Below are 8518 nucleotides of genomic sequence, written 5' to 3' on the forward strand. Positions count from 1 at the left end.
ATTACATCACTATTACTGCGCTGGCAAATCTTTTCGTTAATTCCAGTTCGCCCCAGTTTCTATTAAGTTCAGCATTCGCTGAGGAACTGCGGTTCAGCTCAGTAAGAGTATAAGTAACATCGATTGCTCGAGCCGGGGTCTCACCGTCAAGAACTGAGAAATCAGAGAAATTCAGTGGTTCAAATGTTAAAAATATTTAGGATTAAGGTCCCAATGAAGTGAATGAAGATTTTTTTAAAACCACACTGCAAGTCAGATTCCAAAAGTGTTGGTTGTTTTAGTTCTTTGATACGGCTTTTTCATGTTATACTTATTTCTTATAAGCTCAAGGCTCATTTTCATGTAACATTTCAGTCTCGTTTAATATTAACTTTTATCAATTAGCCCAAAACAAACATTACGTAACCCTTCATCCCTCGTTTGTCTTCCGCTCTTCCGATCCTTGCTAGATTTTCATGTTCACTAAATGACCGTTACCTCCGTAACATTATAGTGCTTACATATCATTATCTTTGGGTATAAATTTGCGTCAAAGTCAAGGTTCTATTCACCAATTTTCTTTGGTTTAAAATCTCCTTTGAAGACCACTTCGCCGTACCAGACGAAGATGAGGGCGGTTTTTGAGTTAACATCAGTGATCCTGATTCTTTTCAGTCTTCTCTATACGGCTGTCGGTATGTCTGATTTTGCTTACCCAATATGACCAATACTAGTTTATTTTCTTTATTCTTTGTAAAAACGTTTTGGAAATTCAGAATCCCTCTCCAAATGGATAAGATCAACACCCGCTCCTAGAAATATTAATGTCAGCTTTAATTCGTCTGCAGAGGCTGATGTGGAAGAAGACGTAACATTCAAAATACTCGACCGCGGTGTTAAGGTCTCCAGATCTGAAATACTTAGAAGACTGAAGAGGGCGAACCTCATAAGATACGGATATAAAAGGGAAATTTCTACCAACAGGCGTATTGAAAATAACAAATCAGAGTTCAAGGTAAGCCCTGCGATTTTTTTTCTCACTCAAACGGTTTATAGCTTTCATGGCTTTATGGCCACTAATTCAAATCAAGTTTAATTTTGCTAGGTTTTTGTTTTATTACCAAGGCTTCGTTTTGTTCCATGTTAGTGTAGTTCGCAATGTTGTTATGCTCAAAATGAAGCTTTACTTCTACAGTAATTAACTGATAATTTTTTCCTTCTCCTTTAGAAATCAATCTTCTACTACAAGAAAGGAAACTGCTCAGAAATTCTGGCAATTGAAAAACAATTACGCAAGTTGATACTCCGCGGTAAAGTGACTGTTTGCCCTCTTACCCAGCTTAGAACCCCTACCCTTCTACCAAAATTTAAACGTCGCTGAAAGAATTTGTAGAAAAAGGTATCTTCTTCAAATGGCTCACTCATTTCAAAATTTCTTTTCCGTCCCTTAAAAGCCCTAAAATATTACTTAGACTGGAAAGTTACTTTTCATCAATACGCATCCAAGTGAGGATTTTAATGTCGTTACGTGGCTACGCACAGTCTCTGTTTTTTTAGTCCGTCGAGTGAAACACTGACGCGAGAAAATAAAATTATCGCGCTCCTGACAGAACGTTTATTATATTTTCCTGTTCATTCTTAGGTCGTTTGGGAAATGGCATTCACAATAGACTGAGCGCAGAAGTGAAAAACATGTCGCATCAGCTGAAAAACAGGGGTCAGTGTAAATCGGGATTGGTGATAGATTTCGTCAGAGTCAACCGTGAGCGTTCTCTTCTCAGTGACAGGAGATACAGTGGAGAGTCCCTGAAACAATTTGACCCGTCCGACGATGAAACAAAAACAACACATTCCGGTACAATCGACCTTGGTATTGTAAGTTACACTTACACTAAAGAAAAAACTAAAAGCAGCAGTGGCAGCAGCAGCAGTAGCGGTGGCGGCGGTGGTTGGTGGCGCCGCTAGTTATGCTGATACAGCATGCCAGCCACGAGTTTCAAGGGGTTTACTAGCTGCGAGGGTATATTTTAAAGTAGTGGGCTAATTGTAACTCGATTCGAAGTAAATTTTGCTTGTAAGTTCTAAGCTGAAATAAACTCATGGTTAAACCTTTTTCGTGTTGTAAGAAGTTGTGAAACTTGATCTTCACCAAATAATGAGGAAATATACCTGGGTGTCCGTCGAATGTCCACCCTCAGCAAACAATAGCATGGCAGGTATTTTTCCCAGATGACGGTTGGGGGGGACAAGCAGATCGTACCAAGGACAACAGAGGAGTTTTAACTTTCAAATGCTCTTAGTTGCATCACACGTAATCCGTCTAATCTGGGCAAGATGTTGGGAAATTCAAAGCTAACTAATTCTTCCTGAATTCGACTCCTTCTCTCTGAAAAGTGTGACTTTTAATTTCTCCCCTCTCGTAATTATAAGTCAGTCAGAGCAGAATGAATTCAAAAGTACAAAAATTCCTCCGAAATGTACACTCTATTATAAGAAAATATTTTATAAGAATATCGAGGCGTAAATTTGCGAAATATTAAGAATATTTTAAGAAAAAACCTAAGGCTGAGATTTTGAAAGGGGTATAATTTTGTGTTGAACATCTTTTAATTAATACAATGCAAGTATGTTTTTAACTTAACCGAAGAATTATTCCTTTCTTTTAAAGGCACAAATAGCCACCAAAACAAAACAAAGGTGCATTAACTGCAATTTATACCTCAATACATTCAAAAAAGGAGAAGTCAGAAGCTTTCATTTAAGAATAATAAAAGAATATTTCCAGCTTAAAACCGGCAGAAAAATAAGAATGTTCAGCCTGAGCTGGAAAGAAAGCATTCAAATTCTTAATTCATTCTTAAAACTAATATAGACACACCAGTTTTAAAGTGTTGTTCCTTCGAATTTATAAATTGCACTTTCTAAAGAGAAAGCCGTTAAAGATAATATTTATTCTCAAAAATAAACTGGCTTCATTGAGTTCCAATACAAACCTTTGAAGTCCCAATATCTTGACCTGATTAGCCTTGGTGGAACTAAAAGCGTGAACCCGTGTATTAAAATCCAAAAAGAAAAATCAGGGGCACTTAGGGACTGTTTTCTGTGAAATATCTATCGGAAGAATCGCATGTTGTCTAGAATTTTCTTTTGCTGGAGGGCGGCTAAAAATTCCCGGATGACCGTCCCATTCATGCACGATTTTCAAAGCTTATGCAATTCCCTTCCATTCTCTTTATTCACACTTCCCTTCCTAGGTTAAGCCGTATTTCCTCAAAAAAGGAAACCTAAAATTTTCGGATTCAAAAATATGATGGAGAGAGGAATAAAAAAAATCTTCACCTTCTTAAAGCTTTAAATTGCATTTAAATTTTTCGCATGGTTAGAAATCTTGGACAGGCATGCGCTCTCGAGACAGTATTTTTTGCGTTACATTGCGTCACAAAGGGCCACAGTGTTTATAGGCTTAAGTGGGAGAATCGATATAAAATCCATCCTACGTCATTAACTGAATGAAAAATACATATTGTTCACTGCGATTCTGCTAGCAATCGAGGAAACCTAAAAGTATTGCAAAGAATTGGCGTAATCGATGCGCTTTTCATCATTGAAGATCCGAAGAACTTTTTCATCAGGACAGTATGGCGGAATGCTCAAAACACTCAGTAAATCCAGCTTTCGATGAATGCCTCCCGGCTCGCACCGTAACGTAATTTGACATTTATTCACTGCGATTTTGAAACTGTTGAAGCCAAGCTTTAAGAAACGGTTCAGGACATCTCTCTGCAATCTGTTGCTGATGTGTTTTCTTGTGGTCTAACACAAGCCGAAAGAGACCAAGCCATTCTCCAGGGCACCCAACGTCAATTTTTGGAAAATGTCTGTTCGGAAGACGATTTGAGATCTAGAATTTTCGGAACATTTTTGTAAAATTTCTTGCTTGCCTACCTCTCCTAGGATTTTCTAACATCTAAAAATTGGTGTAATTGCCCATTTTTAACGGATTTTTACCCTAAAAAGTTCACCTAGAATTTTCGGGAGCTTTTTTTCTGGCTGAAATTTTCGAAAAGGTAAGTTTTGATCCCTATGATTTTCGGATCTCGAGACTTTCAGCTAGGAAATCCGAACCGATGAAAAATTTTTAGGGGATAAAAATATGTCTATATCTACCGTTTAAATACTAAAATACGTTTAACAATGCTACGTTTAAATGGGTGCCCCTGATTCTCGGCTAAACCTCAAGATCTTCGCTGTGATATATCTTGGCTAAAATTAATCCAAATTTCCCCCAAAACCACTCGTTGAAAAGCTTGTCATTGCCGCCATTTTTTGGGCAATACTCTCAGTCAGCGGCTTCAGCTGAACCACAAACAACTCTGAATTTCGCTACTCAATACGTCCTAGACCTATGAGCCCGAAAACACGCAAAAATCCAGCGGAGTTGTCCATTGCGTGACAGTCTGAATGTAAATCTCACGAAATTTCATATCCGAGATTTTTAGCCATGGGAAAGTAAGATTCAGATAGCCCGGTTGTAATTTCGAAAAGACTTAAGTTGTCCTAATATTTATAGCGCCGCTCAGAATGCATTTCTAGATATCTAACACTCTTGAACCCTGGACAGCCTAAAAATTGTTTTCAATATATTCAAAACCATCGTTGGGTGTAAAGTGTGTATAAGTTGGTATCTTCCCAAGGATGAAGAACGTAGTTCCCGAAAAAACGAAGTTACATCTGTTTAAAGCGGTAATTGTCCCGAAGCTAAACTGTCGCTCACTTGTTTGGCTATTCCTTAGAGCATCTGATCGGCGGAAACTGGAGAGGATACAGGAAAAGGGACTGAGAGCGGTTTTGAAGGACAGTGTATCAACAGACGAAAACCTGTTAAAGAAAACAGGATTACCTAGATTGCGTAACAGAGGACTGCAAGACCTGATGGTGTTAATGTTCAACGTCAAAAATGGACTTTCTCCAAAGTACAGTGTTAGTCAGTTTCAATATGGCGGCGTTTGTTTACATTTTACGCGCGCTAGTTTTAACACCGTTTGCAACAAAATCTAACTTAAAATGTACATAAAATAAAGTTCGTAAACGAATGTCACCACTCGATACGGAATCTATTTCTTTCATCGAGCTTAACCCTTATAATAAATTAAGCTGAAATGTATTCTCATGTATTTAACCCAGGTACAGGGTGGAAAAGGAGTTTTCCGTGACGCGTGATGGGTCACAAATTATCAGCGTGATACGTGATTGGACACAGTAGCCGCGTGAGGCGTGATTGGGCATAGCAGTGTCTTTTTAGCTGGGTGGTGCGTGATTTTCTATGTTCACAACGCGTGACGAGTGAATTTTCTTATAGATTTCCGTGATTGGGGGATATCTTTGAAACTAGAAGCACATGGATTAAAACAGATAGTCATGACATATTTTCTTTTCTACCCAAAAAGGACCCTGAAAGCAATTTATTATAGCTGAATTTTTCAAGGGTTGATATATTGCCATGTTACCTTACTGCACTCGTACCTCATTTACATGTTGCGTGATGGCTAATTCAGTTTTCCACGTGATGCGTGATGGCCCAAAAAAGTCAGCGTGATGTGTGATAGGCACCCCCCCCCCCCCCCCCCCCCCACCAAACTTGGTTTGCTACCATGGTAACTTGATGTCAAACATGTTATTTTTAGGAAATAAAAAAAAATTGCGATATTGTAGACCTCTAAGTCGGAAAAATGATATTAAGTTTGACATACAAAATATCATTAATGAGATTTATACTTATTGAGGCAAGTGCCGAATTTGTACCCATGTCAACGGAGAATATTCTAATCTATGTTCAGGAAAAAAAAAATTGGTGGAAAAATTTTAAAAATTGTTCTGATCTTCCGTCATTTGACATTTGTTTGAGAACTCTCATCCTAACACGACACTTCAGAAGGGAGATCTAGAAGGACTCTAAGCTACAAAAGTAAAACGTAAGCTTTAAATGAAGAAAAGTCACTTAGGGGCGTTTCGCTCGGGCTTAATTTTAGAATTACATCATTCTTGATATTGTTTACGTTCGCGCAAATGCAGCCTGCATACCAACAATTCTTTGTAATTACATTACAGGAAATTGAAACGCTTATAGAAAACCACTTTGCTCATATACGGAAGATACAAATCACAATTCATTATGATATAATCAGCGGTTACCTTGAATATTTATATCACGGTCAACTAAAAATTATTACTAAAAAAGGTTACTAATATAGGTCCATGAAACGTTAAGCAGCACACGATGCAATGCATGATCGCTTTTGCGTTCAGCAAGGTACTTTAAATCGCATAAATGAGGATTGTTTCGATCATTTTAAACGTGAAATTTCAAAGATTTGTCCCCTGTGTAAGAGGTACTCCGCGAGTCCTCTCTTGGTTTTCATCGGGGCTCTACTACGTTTCTCTACTCTAGTTTTTGGAACTCCGTCATGAATAGGATTAACAAGTTTAAAAAGAGCGTAGTTTTCACTATTTTGCACTAGCACCTTTCGGAAAATCGGGAAAAAGATGCCGGGGTCTGCAATAGTATAGGATGCTGTAAAGCTAGAGATGATTGCCAAATGGTCTGCGACTGATTTAATTTTTTTCACTGCTCCTTGAAAGGAGTACTCATATTCACAAATATACCGTTTTTACTACTTTTTTTTAGTAGCCAGTGGTAATTTAAGTCTCCTTTCGCTCGTAGGGCAATTGTATTCTCGGCAAGTTTGCTCTCAGTAACGTTTTAAAGTCAGAGGCTACCCTCCGAGGGGGGGGGGACTCCCTTATAAGGGCTTAATGGGGACGTGAGGCCAGCCAGGGTATGTTTTTCCGGATTTTTGTCTCAAACAGGGTATCGACTTTATCATTTTTTGTCTTAATCAGGGTATCGATTTTATCAGTTTTTGTCTTAAGCAGGGTATCTTTTTAAATAGTTTTGTGATTGCCAATGGATTAAATAAGAAAGAGTTTCGATATTTATTATTGTCTTACACAGGGTATGGTGTCAAAAATCGGAATTCTGTCTTAAACAGGGTAGGAAAATCTGCGATTTTGTGTTAAACAGGGTCAGGGTATGAGGAGCCCGGCCGCACCTCCCCACCCAAGGATATGTCGAGTAATCCCCCCGGCCACCCAATCGCTACTAGTTTGTCCTTTAACAAAGAAATCAGCCTATATTTCTTTTCATTAACTGTATATATTGACTGTGCACTATTCCGGGCTACCCCTTCCAGGATAAGAGATATTACATGAAGTTTATATTGGTCTGCGGTTCAAACTTAGTAACCTTGATAACCACATGCTCATGCTGTTGAACCAATTAGTCACGATATAAGATCACTTAAGCGAAAATATTATCCCAGTAACGCACTGGAATGCATGGGCGAACAGTTCATCGGCCAGAACACATATCCACTCGACTCATACCGCAGTCAGAGAAAAAACAACAAAACATGTTTAGTCATCATGAGTAAACGGAATGATATCGTATAGCGGCGCATTACAAGCGTTAGTCAGGGCAAATGACTAACTTAGCTTGAGCAAATTAGGACTAATTCAGGGAAGCTAACGTGCCTTCTCATAAGACCTTTTTGGAACCAGGAGCCCATGTTGGAACCCAAATCGAAAAATAGGCTACATGTCGCGTTAACTAATTACATGCTACACAATGCAATTTTTTTCATCTAAGGGCGAAAGCTGGACTAACTTCAAGCGGGATAAAACTCAGTTTCTGTATTAGTGACGTGGTGGGTTGAATGCAACTTGAAAGTATTGCTCAACATTTTTGGAGAGTTTTTTCATGTGTCTTTGAAAAATAATCATTTTCATATCAGTCTTCTAGATGTCTTTACAAAGGGAATCCAAGTAGGATAAAAATAATCTATGATTTCAACCCAGCGATACAAGCGCTCGAGCACTTTACACCCCCTCCCTGATGAGGGAGTAGTCGAAGGGACTCTTGTGCACTCCTTGACTGAGTTAGCGGCCCGTTTCTCGAAAAATCCGATAATTTTTTATAACTAGTCTGAGGTATAAAACTGTCTGTTTGTTAGGACAGTACCCCTGCTCTTGATATTTTTAGATTTTGATGTTGATTTCGGGACCGAAACGTGTACTGATCATAGTTTTGTGAAACGGGCCCCCGGTGACGTAGTTTAAATTCTACCAAAGTTTTGAGCATAAGAAAAGGGTGAAAATATTTTAAGATGCGCAAAATGTACAAAAAACAAATTTAAAGCGAGAAAAAATATCCCGATATAATATATCGCTAAATTGATCATCGATATCAGAAACATTAGGAATTTACTGTCAGCAGGGAGCCGATCGGCTCCTGTGCTGTCAGTCAATACTTTTTAGTTCTAAAACCCCGGAAGAGCGGTGTCATCAAAACGGTGTCGTGCTTTAATATACTGTGTCAACAATATAAATCCACTAAATGTAAGAACGTGGATATTTTGGTGGGGAACCAAGATTGAATTCGTCGCTCGTAGTAACTTGCGTAAGGTTTGGCTACTGAGTCAAG

At 38.5% G+C, this 8518-nt stretch overlaps 1 long non-coding RNA gene across 1 annotated transcript; it reads left to right on the plus strand.

Annotated features, from left to right (window-relative positions):
• The first annotated feature begins 526 nt into the window (after window positions 1-526).
• Window positions 527-1291, plus strand: LOC140936517 (uncharacterized). The gene is made up of 3 exons (XR_012165392.1): window positions 527-674; window positions 828-994; window positions 1208-1291. It is a non-coding gene; the product is annotated as an uncharacterized lncRNA (long non-coding RNA).
• Window positions 1292-8518: the final 7227 nt, after the last annotated feature.

This window comes from Porites lutea, chromosome 5 (genome assembly GCF_958299795.1).
Source record: "Porites lutea chromosome 5, jaPorLute2.1, whole genome shotgun sequence".
NCBI classification, from domain to species: domain Eukaryota; kingdom Metazoa; phylum Cnidaria; class Anthozoa; order Scleractinia; family Poritidae; genus Porites; species Porites lutea.